The following is a 16,971-nucleotide window of genomic DNA, read 5'->3' on the forward strand; positions in this document are numbered from 1 at the left end:
TTTCTTTCTTTCTTTCTTTCTTTCTTTCTTCCTTCCTTCCTTCCTTCCTTCCTTCCTTCCTTCCTTCCTTCCTTCCATTATTTGACGTATTTGTGTGTTTTGCTTGTGTGCAAGTCTCTGCACCATGCACATGCTTGGTGCCCAAGGAAGTCAGAAGAGGGAATTGAATCTCTCCTACCTTGCTTTTCTTTTCCATCATTCTTTCCTTCTTCTCTCCCTCCCCCCACTCTTTATTACCTCATTACCAGTAATGTTTATGCTAAATCTGTGTCAAACAACACTTCAACATTGCTCACAAGATTGAAAACCTTAATAGAGAATACTNAAGTCCATGTATATACATTCACAGAAAATTTTCCAAAAAGAACAGTGCCTGACAACCACAGCTGTTTACATTCGCAGTGCAAAGGTCCTGTCTGGCCTTTTGGTAGCAGTCCTTTCTGATCTTTAACTTTACAATCTTTCCACGTCCTCTTAACAGATTCTCCCATAGATTAATTCACCCCTCTCAGTCCTCTCTATTTAGCTCTGTTCCCCATTTTTTAAAATAGGGTTATTTGATACTCTGGAGTCTAACTTCTTGAGTTCTTTGTTATACATCATTTTAATGAGATTTTGCACTTCATTTTTTTTTTAACAAATGACTTACCATTTCCTACCTCTGGGTAGGAGAACAGGTATTTCAAGACAGCTTGATAGCAAAATAATAGTGGTGGATTTTTCCTTAGGTTCTATAATCTCCTTGCCCATGGGTTCTTGACCAGGCTAACAATTCAAGGAACTAGGGTTTTGTTAGTTTGTTTTGTTATAGCTTTTTTAAACTGTAGCTGTTGATTAAAACATAACAATCAGCATCTCAATGTGGACTTAGGAGGTACTAAGGAGGTCCACAACTACCTGAGAAGCAAGTAGCAGTTGATGACTGGAGGAGGGAGAATACATTTTCTTCAGGAGTGTAAACCATAATAGTTACTCATGCTTCAATGGACAGCTCAGAATCCATGCACATACCAACAAAATTAACTGTACACAGTAGGTTACAGGATGGAAAAAGAAGGGGGCATGAAGTTAGCGAGCAAATTAAAAGTTGGTAGCTCTTCACAGTCCAGGGAAGGATTGTGAGTCATCTGCCCTTATGGCCTGCTTCCACACAATTGTCCTTTTTCTGACTCTGTAATACACTCTACCACATTTTCCTTGTTTCTGTTGTTTTAAATAGTAGATGTTAGTTTATGCAATGCTATGTTGTATATTTTATTTTTCATTATTCCCACTATTTGAAGTATAAACTATAGAAGGACTTTTAGCAATCCCTAATTTCTATTGTGCTTTTTTTCAAATTTGACATGTAAAAGGTGCATTATCACAAGGTGAATTAGTGTGCAAGAATTTCAGGATTCCCACATTAGGAAAAGAATGTATATTTCAGAGCAATTATCCAAATGCTAGATTAACACGCCCACAAATCACAAATCACCATGAAATCACAAAGGCAATATTAGAATAAATAGTTTATAATTTATTTTTGTGTGTATGTGTGAAAATTTTATGTGTATTGATATTACAAGGCTTTTTTTGGATTGGATATTATCTTTATTTACATTTTAAATGTTTTCCCCTTTTCAGGTCTCCCCTTCAGAAACTCCCTATCCCCTCCCCCTCCCCCTGCCTCTATGAGGGTGCTCCCCCTCCCATCCATTCATCCTGACCTGGCATTCCCCTACATTGGGAAATCGAACATCCTCAGACCCAAGGGCCTCTCCTTCCACTGATGTCCAATAAGGCCATCCTCTGCCACATATGTGGCCAGCGCCATGGGTCACTACATGTGTATTTGGTTTTGGTCCAGTCCCCGGGAGTTCTGGGGGGTGGGGGGGTCTGGCCTGTTGACACTGTTGCTCCTTCCATGGGGCTGCAAATCCCCTCAGCTCCTTCAGTCCTTTCTCCAATTCCTCCATCAGGGACTCCCATGCTCAGTCCAATGGTTGGCTGCAAGCTTCTACCCCTGGAAGGCTCTAGCAGAGCCTCTCAGGAGACAGCCATATCAGGCTTCTATCACACTTCCGGGAATCCACCATAACGTCTGGGTTTGGTGGCTGTATATGGGATAGCTCCTGAGGTGAGGCAGTCTCTGGATGGCCGGCCTTTCCTTCAGTCTCTGCTCCACACTTTGTCTCCATTTTTCCTCCTGTGAATATTTTGTTCACCCTTCTAAGAAGCACTAAAGCATCCACATTTTTGGTCTTCCTTCTTCTAGGGCTTCATATGGTCTGTGAATTGAATCTTGGGTATTCTGAACTTTTGGGCTAATATCCACTTACCAGTGAATACATACTGTATTTGTTCCTTTGTGACTGAGTCACCTCACTTAGGATGGTATTCTCAAGTTTGATCCATTTGCCTGTGAATTTCATGAAGTCATTGTTTTTAATAGCTGAGTAGTATTCCATTGTGTAAATGTACCACATTTTCTGTGTCCATTCCTGTGTTGAGGGACATCTGGCGTATGAAGTGTCATGGCAAGAATGAATAGACTCTTCTGGGCCAAGAGAATAATGTGTTTTCTCATCTGAGTGGAAGAAGTGCATACAAGTTTTACAAAACTGTTGTAGTTTTGTATAAAGAATAACTAGAGGAGGATAGCTAGCTCTTTTAGTCTTAGAAGATCTGGAAGTCAATACCTTTTTTTTTATTAGATATTTTCTTTTACATTTCAAATGCTATCCCAAAAGTCCCCTAAACCCTCCCCTCGCCCTGCTTCTCTACCCACTCCCTCCCACTTCTTGGCCCTTGTGTTCCATTGTACTGGGGCATATGAAGTTTGCTAGACCAAGGGGCCTCTCTTCCCTATGATGGCTGACTAGGCCATCTTCTGCTACATATGCAGCTAGAGACATGAGCTCTGGGGGTACTGGTTAGTTCATATTGTTGTTCCACCTATAGGGTTGCAGACCCCTTCAGCCCCTTGGGTACTTTGTCTAGCTCCTCCATTGGGGGCCCTGTGTTCCATCCAATAGCTGACTGTGAGCATCCAGGATGTCAATGCCTTAATGTAAGGAATTTTGACTAAGAATCAGGGAGAGAATTTGTGAGACTTTGAGTAAGAAATGATAATATTATAACCTAGTCTTTAAGATAAAGATTACTCACTACAGCATGCATCATTACTTAGTATACGCAATCTCACCAACAGGGAGAGGAAGGCCAGGCTGAGGGCTGGATCAGTAGAGGCTACAGTGGCTACCTTCTGGCTAGGTAACCAGATAATTCATGATAGTTCGAAATGTGCTTTCCTAAGACTGTCCTTCAAGTTTTGCTCTTTCATTCATTAAAGCAGACAGAGAAAGAATAATTGAGATGCTCTAAAATAAGTTGGCTATGCTATGATGGTGCTTGAAATGGATTGGTGCTGATGCAGACAGGTAAAACGGAAATACTAAAACTACAAAGGATCAAAATTAGTAAGACTTGCTCATTTTTGTTATTTATGGAAAAAATGGCAATATTGAATATAAAAACATTTCTAGCTAAAAATGGCAAAAAACAAAACTTTTATAGTACAAAAATATGAATCAAATTAATTTTTCAAGTTTAATTGATTGATAATAATTTCTTTATATAAGGCAAGCAAATCAATGATGTGCACATTTCACTCTATGATATATAAATATGTATACACATATATATATTTTAACAAGAAATTATTCTTTTTATGTTATTTATTGCTATTGAAAGAATAATAACAAAGGGTCCTGTTTTTAAAATAATTATGCTCTATTTATAGTTTCCACAAAATTTCCTCATAAAATTTAGAAAGTACAGCTTTAAAATGCTGTAGGAGTTTTGAAGTATTAAGTTTTATATCAGAACTTGATATTTTGGTTTTTTTTTATAATTGCTTGATGCTGGAGTTTGATTGAATCCAGGGCCTCCTGTATTCAATACTCAGCTATTTGCCCAGCCTCTAACATTTAAATGTTTAAACAAAATAACACTAACAAAACTTTTGCCTTGTGTAAAGTATGTTCAAAGAAAAGTTGCAAAGCTCTGAAGGAGGAGGAAGCATGAAAGAGCTGGGGACACAGAAGCCACAAGGAACATTAAAGAAGGAATTTTACAGGGGAAAAACAATTTCATTTTATTGTAAAGACCGAAATGAATAAAAGAAGACTTTGAATGTGAAGATGATTAAAAAGACAAAATCATTAGCTAAAGATATTTACAAGTTTAGACTCTTTCATTTTGATTGTAATTTTAATTAGCCGGACACAGGGGGGAGAAAATGAAAGCCTGCACCGGCTACTTACTCTGTAAATTGCCTTCCACCTTAATTTTCTGCTCTTCAGTTCTTAATTTTCTCTATTTTTGTTCTAAGTAATCTGGTTATCAGGCGAAAGCGATTTCCCCTCAGCCAGGTTTGGCATTCAGTATTTGCATCTGGAAACTGAAAGTTCATTCTATTGCTTTAGTTTTTATTCTTTCAATAGCAAAAACTCTCTCCAGGTAACTTTTTCAGTTCTTTGTCTGTGCAGCAGGGTGCTTTGCATACCCCTGACAGGTAGATGGTTAATAACAAAGGCTCCTATTTTTAAGATAATTATGCTCTATTTACACAGTTTCCACAAAATTTACTCATAAAATTTAGAAAGCACAGCTTTAAAATGTTGTTTCCTGTTCATTACAACTTTTTTTTTTATGTTCAAGGAAGAAATTTCGTTGTGTTTAATAAGCCAAAAAATTCAGTATTAAGCAATTCTGGGTTTTGCATGTATATGAATAAAATTTTTAAAAATTATATTAACATAGAACAAGTCACATCTGTTTAGAATAACCTACTTTAGAAAGAGTTTATCTTCAAGATATTATCTGGCTTTTTAGTAGGCTATTTATTTTGCATTTGTTAAAGAAAACAAAATTAGCATAGCTAACCATGTATTATGTGTCTCTCAGTTTGCCCTGTCTCCCAAAAGAAATTCACTTAAATAATGTGTAGCCTCCCTGTTGAAGTGTCTTCGGGTCAGAGAATGAAAGGCACTATTTAAGTGGTGACAATTATTGTTATTATTCTGCCATGGATAAAGAGTAACAATTGCCTTTTAAAACTATTGTGGACAATTTCATTTCACTCCCCTGTACCTCAGACACAGTGTTTGAGCTCTGCCCAGGAACCATGCTCTTAAAGTAAAACAACACCCAAAGTGGTGACAAATGGGAATAGAATTCTCTGAAGGTCACCATGGCTGTCAATCATAACCACCAAGGATGGTGTGATTTCAGAGACAGCAAGAAAACCTACTGTGCACCGTCAGTGATCTTGTGTCTAAAGTTCCAAACTTTGTATTTCCTTAAAGCTTTCCTCACTGTAAAGTACAAGTGCTTCCCTAGGTGGACAGTTCTTTGGACCTTACCACTTCTGCACTGTTTTCAGGAGAGTGAGTTCCAGCTATTCCAAGATACAGTAGCAAAGAGGGAAGTGGGAGCACATAGGAGAAATAAGGCATCAGAAAAGGAATTAGGAGGAGCTTTGAGGTTAAAACATAATGCAGAAAATTAAATACAACAGCAGAAAGAATCAATTTTTGACTGGCCCTAAGAATGTGATCATTGACACTGGAATTCTTAGGCAATGTGAACACGGAATACTATAAAAATTACCTTACTGGCCAGTCATCAAACACGGGGTTCTTAGTTCTCTCTAGCAAAGGATTTTTTTCTGCATCTGAGGTGACAATATCGAGTAATCAATCGCCCTTTTGGGGCAAATCTCTCTCTGAACACATCACACCTAAAAGCTCTTCTTTTCAGATGCTCTGTTGGAATGGGGCTCCAGTTTGCTTATAATTTGGGTGTGCTGGCGCTGCACTGAGATTTTATGCCAATGTTATCTTTCATTCCTGTCCATTTTGTCTAAAATGTGTACTGCTATCTGACTTTTGCATCAAAACAAGCTGAAATACTCTGTGTACACAGAATCACGAGGCTCCACCTTTCTTTGGGGTCAAATAAACCCAATTAGTGAATCTGTAGAGGCCTCATCAGACAGTGGAGGAGGCAGGGTATTCTTCAGTAAGGTGACATTGATGCTGCCTGCTAGAGTCCCCACTAGGTGCCCACTCTGGCTCAGTGGCACCTTTGTTCACTCGTCTAACACCCACCCGCACTGATTGTGTAGTTGGGTTATCCAGATTCCAGCCATTTCAGGACCATCTGGCTGCTGTATCCTCTTAAATCTAGTTCTGTGTCTGGAATACAGGAGGTGCTCAAACAATCCCTGTTGAGTAAGACAACAAATTAGTGAAGAGCCACTTGTATGACAAGAGGAGCAGGTGTTCTGGGAGGTTCCTCAGAGCCTTAAAGGTTTGATGCTCTGATGGTGCTATGTGAAGGTCATAGGAACATTCTGAGCATGAGCCTAGTGCCTAAGGTGTTTCTCAGGGAGGGAATATCTATTTCCCAAACTCTTCTCAATTCTCCACTGTCCAACCATAGTGAGCTGAGCACCTTTGCTTTCCACCACAATACCTGGCTTCACCAGGGCTCAGATTCAATGGGACCAAGCAACTGTGGACTGAATTCTCAGAATCTATGAGCTGGCAACACCCTTAGTTTCAGTCATTTTTCTCAGGCATTTTGTCATAGAGGTGAGAAGTACAGGAATTTTCTTGGCAGCCAGTACTATGTGGCAGTCACTGTCTTAAACACTTTAAATGAGGCAACCATCCAAAGAACTGCATAAGTGGAAAACAATTACTATATTTCATGAAGACTGGAGAAAGGTCCAATAATTTACCCCAAGTCACATATGGGGCAAGGCAGAAGAAATGAGGACTAGAGCCAGCACATCTGGGCCCTGAGCTGATGCTCAGAGTTATAGCTTCATGAATTACTCACAGAGACGATGGTGGGCGTGGCCAATGCTGGTAGGCACTGCTCTGCTTCTGTGGGTGTTTACATAGTAAACAGGAACAGTTCCCCCTTGAACAGGAGAAAGTGAGCAGACAATTCTTACTCTTCATCAATTATTGGTACCCATTTGACTCTGTTTAAGTTAGTGAGGGTCTGGCAAATCTCAATCTGCCCTTCACCTAGAAAATACTTTGAATGCTAACATAAAAAATTAAATAGATAAATGATATAAATAAGTAAATGTAAAAATCATTCTTTATTAGAAGAAATAAATTTATATGAAAACGAGTGTTCTATGAGTTTAATTTTCCAGCTATATATTTAAAATTTCTCTTAGAACTTCAGTTTCACACTATCAATTTTAATATAACTACTTTAGTATTTATATATGTTCTATAGAAGGATGTGGCATAAAGTGGTGCTCATGTATTCACAGAAGAATTTAATTTAATTTAACTAAATCTGTAAGAAAAAAATTAGCAAGAGTCATATCGTAAGGTAAAAATGGAGAATAGAAAGTTTCCTTAGTGGGAACAAGGAGTCGGGTACAGGGTGATGCCTTCCGATGGATATGAAATGTTATTACTTTGTAAAGAAGTAAAAGAATAATAAGTTTAGAAAATTAACTATCAAATTACATTTTTTAAAGAGGGGCACTTAAAGTGTGATGAACAAATATAAGATGATGACTCAGGGGCACTAAAAGTGGGAAGTGTGCGGATTCTCCCAGATAGTAGAATCAGTACTGGGAATCAGTTTATCACCCATTGTGATTAACAGCAGATTGCTGAAAAGGCAGATGTGATACTACTACAGTAAAACCAGCCTCTTAGAAAGATGGCTCCAATTAAATCATGGAAAATCAAAACAGGAAAATGTTGAGGGAAAACATCTTGAAGACCTTATTAATGGCGCAGCCACCAGGAGGGCTTTATTAGTTTTGAAACAGCAAACGCCGAAGCTCATGTGCCAAGCATGCCAAGTGACAGGCAAACACAACTCCCTCCCAGCAAGTCCTCCTTCAGGATGAACGTTTCCCATTTCATTCCTGTTTTCTTCAATATCAGGATGTTTTGGTTTGGTTAAATTTTAGTCATGGTACTTTGATATTTGATTTCATGATTTAATTGATTTCTGTGTATGTATGTCTACTTACTATTTGTTGCTATGTCTCGCCTGACACTTTGCATTCTACCTGTGTGAAGAATTCATCCAATCAGTTCAAACTCTTCTTCTCCGGAATAATGCCATTTAAGTGTTCACTGTTTGGATATGCCTTTTATTTGATTCTGGTAATTTTCTCTTATATACATTTGACAGCTGCCGTATTTTACTTTCTGTAGTTTTCAACCTTAAAGGGTCCTCTAATTACTTTCATTCTAGTGTCTTAGTCTCCTTCTGCTTTTCTTCTCCTCCATCAAATTCTTCATCTGGGACGTCTGACACCCATGAGTACAACACAGATTTTCCTGGAGATGCATTTTTTATATTTGGGGTCTTGGTAGTAAGGCAGAACATAGCTCAGACATATCAAAAGTGTTTTCTAGATCAAAATTAGATTTCACTTCGTAAAAATGGTCTATTAATCTCTTGATAGTTATTAAAATGAAGTTTTTCCACAGATATAATTATCAGTAACTGTCTTAGGTAATTTAAAAAATGTTGCTGCGATAAAATATCCTGACAAAAGCAACTTAAAGGAGAAAGCTTTCTTTTCTCTCACAGCCCGGGTCCAGTCCATCAGGTGGGAACTGTGAGCAGCAGAAGCCTGAGGCAGCTGGTCACAGGCATCTATAGCCAGGGAAGTGGAGAATAATAAACAGATGTGCTCAGAACATTGTCTTCTTTTATAAAAATCTGGGCACCAGAGAATGGTTTCACCTGGGCTGGTTGCGTCATCGCACCTTACTTAGGCTAATCAAGACAACCTCTCACTGACATGCCCAGAAGATTACCTCCCCAGTGAGTCCACATTTTTTTGAGATTAATTACCTAGTAACCATTAAAACAAACAAACAAACAAACAAACAAACAACAACAACAATAACAACGGATTTTTTAAAAGTAGTACTAACATATATTCACTTAGGAAAAACATGCATTTTGCCACATCTGCTCTAAAGTAGGCTGAATGACAATGTTCCTCACAGGCTTAGCTATTTGAACACTTTGTTCCTATTTTGGGTTTTTGTCTGGGGAGATAGTACACCTTTTGAAGGAAGTATGTCACTGAGGCAAACTTAGACAATTCATAGTCATCCCACACCTCCAGCTCACTCTCTCTGCCTCATGTTTGCAGTGGAAGATATAATTCCTCAGCTTCCTGTTGTTGCTGGCATGTCTCCCTCCCACCAGGATGGATTCTCATGCCTGAGGAACTATAAACTAAAGTCAAGTCTTTCTTCTATACATTACTTTTGGTAAGGGTGTTTTATCACAGCAACAGAAACATAAGTAATAGATTCTCCTTGATTTGATAAAAGCAAAAGACAACAATCCTTTGACCCACACATTTTTCTTTTATCTAATAACCACACCTCATCAGCAAACTATTTACCTAACCTATACTACGTGGTTTAGAGCTTGAGCTATTTTCTCCCCAAACAACAACACTAAACAGGAACCAAGTATTCAAATATCTGAGTCTGTGGAAAGTATTTCATTCAACCCACCTTAAAGAGCAGATGTGGTAAAAATCAATGTTTTTCACACACACACACACACACACACACATATCCTAATTTTTGTTGTTGTTGTTTGTTTGTTTGTTTTAATGATTATTGGGTAATTGATCTCAAAAAAAAAAGTAGAATAGCCTGGGAGGCAGGCTTCTGGACACGTCAGTGATAGGTTGTGTTGATTAGACAGGAAGCTGAGGCCCTAACCTTCCACTCAGCAATATCTCACATACATGGCTAATGTGTGTGTGAGATATACAGAAAAAATACATTTTCTACTGTATTTAGGATAATGAGAATATCTAGAAAAACAAATCCATCAGTTGGTACCACCATGCATTTACAACTTACAATGTTATAGCCTCAGTGCCATATAACCTTAATTGTACCCTAGCATCTATGCTTCCCATCTGACTTCTTCACCATCTTGTATCTTCTCTGACTTTATTACCAAACAAGCTTGCCTCCTACTTCAGAGACCTTAGCTTATTCCCCATCTACCTCACAAGCATCACTTCCTTTCATCCTTGCTTTTCTTCAATCACAAAGCACTAATACTTACCTGGCAAGGGAGGGGGCATGAACATGAAGGTAATTTTCCCAGGGCAAGGCTTATCCATTGCACTTCGGGTATGCTGATCCCTAAGATTTCCCCAAATGTGGGAAAGTTGACTGCATAACTTATGATAGGGGACACTGAGATTGTGCTCTCCCCTGAATTAAAAAAAAAAAATCACAAAGAAGTATGGAAGAAAACATAATATGATTTTTCATTTTTCATCAAGTTTATACTTTATAAGGAGACAAAGAAAAGAAAAGCATATAAATTTATTGAGTACAATGTCATGAATAGGAATATTCAACAAGGAAGATGAGAATAGTTTAGCAAAAAGGAATACTTTCTGCTCCTCTAGAGGGCCTGTGGTCAGTATGCAGGACTCACATCTGTCTATAGCTCCAGCTCTAGGGGATCTCATTTTCTCTTGTAATGTCCGAGGGCACTCATACACACATGGCATACATTCCACCCCCTCCCCCACAGATCTAAATATAAGATATAACAAAATAAAATAGCAAGGCCAAAGGAACAAACCGTATATTTCAGCTTAGATTTGGTGATGAGTGGCAGTCATTTGGAGATGTGACTGCACAGAAGTGAGTGTGGTCTAATGACAGAAAATTGAGGGGTACTTAGCAAGACCTGTTGCTTCAGATTCTTCACTGAATTTCTGTGTCTTCACTGTTTCCTCCCAGTATGAAGGACCCTGCTTGAACAAGAGTCATAGGATCTTTTCTAACAGAAAATCAAAGCACCAGTATGGCCTGCTGCAGGAAAGGAGGAAGGAGAAAATCAAAGAGTACCTCTGTTGTTTTCACTATTGTTACGATGCCAAGTGCAGGGCAGTAAAGCCTCAAACTTGTTCAAGACTGGCTCTCTTTCCTCCTGGCCAAGACTATTCCTGTGCTTGAGAATTCAGCACCTGTCATCTGTTCTAAGATTACATTTCCTATTGCTATCTATATGTCTTATTTTCTCTTGATTTTCTTACTATCTTAGTCACTGTTCTATTGCTGTGAAAATGCACCATGACTAAGGCAACTCTTATAAGACAAAGCATTTAATTGGGGGTCAGCTTACAGTTTCATAGACTTAGTCCAACAGACTGACATGGTACTGAAGAAGGAGCTGAGAGCTACATCCAGCTCTTCAGGTAGAGAGAAGGGTGGGAGGGAGAGGGAGAGGGAGAGGGAGAGGGAGAGGGACAGGGACAGGGACAGGGACAGGGACAGGGACAGGGACAGGGACAGGGGCAGGGACAGGGACAGGGACAGGTAGAGAGGTTGGGCCTGGCATGACCTTTTGAAAATTCAAAGCCCACCCTCAGTGATACATTTCCTCCAACAAAGTTACACCTCCTAATCCCTTCAAATAGTGCCACTCCCTAGTGACTAAGCATTAAATATCCAGCACTCCTGTTTACCCACACCTGTGCTTTCCTGTTACATGTATCTTTTGCTACCTTACCTAAGCTCTGAAATTGACCATGCTACCAGTCCCTGCCCATGGATAATATAGGACCCATGGATTAAAAACACAGACACACATAGTTGTTCAATTTCAACTTGCCTTATTGGCTCAATTGCTGGGAACTAATCTACTTCAGCTAGCATGTCCTTCCCAGAATTCCCAGCTCAGCATCCTAAATCTGCACTCAATTTTCAGTTGTTCAGCCATCTTCAGTCCCAGCTCAATATCCCCAACCTCTCACATGTAGAAGCAACCTGTGTCCTCTCACATGGCTTGTCACTTTTTGTCCCTCTGAAGCATGGCAAAAAAAACCTGCCTTCTCCCCTGCATTTGCTAGCTTGCCTGATGGGTCCCAGAAATCCTGCCTATACTTCCACCCAACAATTGGCCCATGGCATCTTTACTGATAGATCAAGAACAAATTGGGGAACAGGACCTTGGTATCAGAACCACCCCTATACTTTCCCTCTCCAGCTTCTGCCACTCTCCTTCATGCTAACTTAGTTTAATAGATGCAACTCTTGCTTCCAGTACTCAAACTTCTTGTAGTTCATTCTGGAGGGCTTAGTTATTTAGATGAATTTTAATTCAGAAAATGGCTGCACTGGCAAAAGATCAAATCCAAAGACCTAGGTCTGTGTGATCCAGTTGGAATACAGATATGCCTTTAATGCCAGGAGACAGAGACAAGGAGATCTCTGATTTCAAGGCCATCCTGGTATAAAGCAAGTTTCAGGTAAAGAAAAGCTTAAGTGTAGATGTGGTGGCAATGTCTCCTAGCACTCAGGAGACAGAACATGCAGATCTCTGAGTTCTAGTGAGTACTGGTCAGTGTGTTTGGTTGAGTCAACAAGTTGAGGGGCAGTGCAGAGATTTAAGTTCATGGGATTCAGAGGCAGTTGTATCGGGAGAGTTTTAGAGACAGGTTGAAGAGAGAACAAACTAGACACAAGTAAAGACAATGAGAATGAGGAGGCAGAAGATTATAACATATTGGTAGAGTTAGTTTGAGGTCAAGCAAAGTAACCCAGACAGAAGCTGAGAGAAACCAGCTTGAATCACTCAGATTGGAGAAGAGTTTAAATTAGAACAGCTATGTTGAACCAACGAGCCAGGTTCAGAAAGAACTTATTTAGCAGTAAGTTTCAGAGGCTGAAAACATTCTAGGACTAGATCAGATTGTAAGGAGGCTAGAAGCTTTCAAGGCTAGGCCTAGGTTAGCATATAGAAGCAGTAAGATTCCAAGATGACAATTACTTCTAGAGAATAAAATTTACTTTTTCCACAGTTTCCTGAAGATGAACAAGTCCAGTGGCCATGCTTTGTCCCATGTCTTCTTTGGCTGTTTGATACCCTTACCAGTTTCTAGAAACTCTCTTCTCCATTGGTTGACATTATACTATTTTTGTGGTTATGAATCTTTCTCTTTGCATGTTCCACAGGGATGCCACAAACTCCCTAATCTCTTTTTACTTTGTATACTCTGTGCAAACATCTGGCAATTTTTATCATTTTTCATGCTCTTGAGTGTTACTTAATCTAATAAATTCAATGAATATTCCCCTCCCCTTTCTGTGTTTTACTACCTAGCTGAAATATCTCCTTAGATGTCCTTTGTCTCATATCCTAAATGAAACCCATTTCTACCCACCCCTTGTATTTCACACCCTTCTCTTCTGTGAATGTAGTGATGATGGTATATCTGAGTACTATAGATTATTCCTCTGTTTAAACACTCTTTGACACATTACCACCTGAAGGAAGAATTTTCTATTGGTGTGATAAGGGGCCTGGATCTTCCTTATCCACCTCCCCATCCTCACCTCTAAATGGTTGAGGCTNTAGAAACCCTGAACGATTTACTCTCTTCCAGAATCTCACTATGATTTTATCATGGGCATCTTTGTTTATAATATTTCTGAGTCTGAAATAGTAGTAAAAAAAAATACTCTTGGGAATGTACTATGGTTCTTATTCATCTTTTAAAACTCATTCCAAACAATATCCTTTTCTAAATTTTATCAACCAGTAACTAGAAATGGCAGAAGTCAAGCAAGTCACTGCTGAGAGTAGAATTTGCCAGGACAGCGGGTGAGCTTTTATGCTTATTTGTGCTCCTTGGTGGATAGTTTAAAGTACACACTGGCTTCCTTTCCAATCTGCCATCGTGGGTGTAGCCGCCACTACGATGCAGATTTTTGTGAAGGCTTTTTTGTTGTTGTTGTTATTTTTGTTTTTATTTTGGTTTGGTTTGGTTTTTTTTGAGACAGGGTTACACACTTTGTAGACCAGGCTGGCCTCGAACTCAGAAATCCACCTGCCTCTGCCTCCCGAGTGCTGGGATTAAAGGCGTGCACCACCACGCTTGGCTTTGTGAAGACCTTTACGGGGAAAACCATCACACTGGAGGTTGAATCCTCGGACACTAGAAAATGTAAAGGCCAAGACCCAGGATAAGGAAAGAATTCCTCCTGATCAGCAGAGGCTGATCTTTGCTGGTAAACAGCTGGAAGATGACCATACTTTCTCTGACTACAGCATTCAAAAAGAGTCTACCCTTTAGCCTTGTGTTGAGACTTCGTGGTAGTGCTATGAAAAGGAAGAGGTCTTACACCACTCCCAAGAAGAATAAGCATAAGAGGAAGAAAGTTAAGTTGGCTGTGCCGAAATACTATAAGGTGGATGAAAATGGCAAAATTAGCCGACTTCGTCAAGAGTGTCCTTCTGATGTATGCGATGCTGGAATTTTCATGAGAAGCCACTTTAACAGGCATTACTGTGGCAAGTGTTGTCTGACTTACTGCTTCAACAAACCAGAAGACAAGTAGTTGTGTATGTGTTAATAAAAAGAAGGAACTCAAAAAAAAAAAAAAAGTATACACTGAAGACCAGGAACTTATGCACAAACAACTGTTAAAACAGTACTTCAGAATAATATTGTAATAGCATATTTTGGTACCTGTTTTTGCATTCTGTTTTAATTTCACTGTATTTTTCAGTTACATGATAGCAAAATAGAACTACTGGGTATGAATCAGTGTCACTGTTTGCTGCTGACTGGGTTGAGTGATTTAAGACAACATCTGTGATGCTCAACTGAGCAACAATTGAAGATCCCTAGAAAGCTGTGGCCACTGTGGGGATATGTTACACACTGGGATAAAGCACCAAAGGATATCCAGTTTCTATTAGGTACTGGAACCTCAAAATATTACATTTCTAGCGCATTCTCCAATTATTCTTGAGAATACCATGCAAGAATGGAAGGGAGACCTTGTTGTGTTGATTCAAGGTCGCTGAAGAACTGTCCTGCACTGGACCAATAGATTTTGTGGGTGCATCTATAGCTGAATCATTTCCAAAGACTTGTGCAAGTGTGTAATTCCATAAGCCACATTATAGTGAACTTTCCATGGGATAAATGAATTTTATGAACATTTCCTTTTGCTTTTGTTAACAATGAAACAAAGCTAGGCGTTACATTGATCTACCTGGTCATAAACCTGGGCTGCTACTCTTTTCCCCCAAACATTTGTTTACCACACATAGTTCTTTTGTTGTATGCAAGTACACTTGTGTGTGCCCATGAAATGTGTCCGTAGCGTATCTGTGTGCCACAGCATACATTTGGACATCAGAGGAGTCATCTTGTTCCTTCTACATTAACACGCATTCGAGGGTTCAAACTCAGATTATGGAGTCTGTGCAGCAAGTTCCTCTACCAACAAAGCTGTCTGGCTGGGCCCAGTAGTTATCTAGCAATCTCATTTAAATTGTATGAGTTATCTTACTTCTCCAGCTGGCATTCCCCCTCTTTGTAACATCTTATGTATGTGTTATAGCTACAATGTTTTCTGAATATTTATGAGGGATCATTTATTTAATTTTTGTTTATTTGCTTTAGCAGGAGTTCAGCCCTCTTTTGTAGGTCATTTAATGCTGGTACGTCTGGATCATTCTCTTTCCTGTTACACGGTTCATTCAATGTCAAGTGTATTTTTATGTAAGTAGAAGAACATGTGTGCACAAGCAGAGTTTATCCCCATCCTGTAATCTAGCTAGGGACTCTCCAACTTGCAGAAAGGCCCAAAGGTAACAAAGCCAGCTTCTCCCACTTCTGAATTCTCCCCAGACAAATGGCTTATTTGTTTGTTTGTTTTGAAACAAACTCCGACTTTATTTTTAACTTGGAGAGTAATAGCATACCTTCTGGAGATTCCTTCTATATGATAGGCATGAAGGGAAGAGTTCCCATGCTGGGCTGAAGAGACAGAGGCATCACCTGAGTTCTGAGCACATCTGTGGAGCCCTTTCTTCCCAGGCCCTGCTCTCAGTTCCTAGTGACTCAGAATCCTCTGAAGCCCCTCAGGGGAACCACACAGACCACTCTAGGGCACGTGAGGCCCTAACCACCTCTTTACTTTGATCATCTGTGGCCTTCTTCCGTCCTCATTCCCTTTTGCAAACCTTGGTTGAAATTTCGCAGTCTCATTATTGTTTTGATATTGTCCTAGGTTTTTCCTTTAGTATAGTACTGCCCAAATAATTACCTTCCCCCAACACAAAGTGAAGACTTTGTATTTTAAATTTATTCATATAAAAGGCTTCTAAAATAAAGAATTCATACATTAAAATTTATGTGTGATATAGACATTGCCTTTTGCTTTGATTTATTTTTATTAAAATATAGTTTTAAATTTTATGTATCCATCTCTGGTCTTTCGTATATTCCTATCCCATTACATTTAGAAAATTTAGAAAATTCTAGTTGTTTCTGGTAATTACTGTTGGCATATTAAAGTTTCATTTATATTGTATAGAATTTTTTCAATAATAAATGTATTATCCACCAATTGGTATATAGAAAATTCCCAAAAGATTTTTTTTTCCTAAACAAGAACATATGCACATTAACTTATAAAAACGAGAAGGTAGACTGTCTTCATGGCATGTTGGGACCGTGAACTCTACCACCCCCCCTCACCTGCTTTCTTACATCCCTGCTCCCATATTTGTGGATAGATTTTGTTTAGGGACAGTAAATATATTCATTGGCATATACTGCAAAATGAGTAATAAAATGGATCTGATACATCACTTACTAAACAATTATATTAAAAACGAATTATTGTTGCTTTTATCCCCATTGGATTGAGAAACCTTTTAAAATGTTAATCTGGTACACAGTATTAGAGTCTATGTTGAAAATATCACATACCTGTGTGATTTTGTACCCAAACGCTAGAATTTTAATTAATTTTGAATTATATGTTTATAGTTGTATAAACAGATATTTTTTGGCCCGGAATTTTAAAAATACTTTTAGTAACATATTATTGCAAGGAATGTTGAGAAAAA

General features: G+C 38.9%; 1 non-coding gene and 1 pseudogene across 1 annotated transcript; both read left to right on the plus strand.

Annotated features, from left to right (window-relative positions):
• Positions 1–10,138: 10,138 nt before the first annotated feature.
• LOC115065252 lies at positions 10,139–10,301 on the plus strand. Its single transcript, XR_003845047.1, has one exon. It is a non-coding gene; the product is annotated as a U1 spliceosomal RNA (small nuclear RNA).
• Positions 10,302–13,801: 3,500 nt separating this feature from the next.
• LOC110330733 lies at positions 13,802–14,444 on the plus strand (annotated as a pseudogene).
• The last annotated feature ends 2,527 nt before the right edge of the window (positions 14,445–16,971 follow it).

The sequence above is a fragment of the Mus pahari genome, chromosome 13, assembly GCF_900095145.1.
Source record: "Mus pahari chromosome 13, PAHARI_EIJ_v1.1, whole genome shotgun sequence".
Classification (NCBI taxonomy): Eukaryota; Metazoa; Chordata; class Mammalia; order Rodentia; family Muridae; genus Mus; species Mus pahari.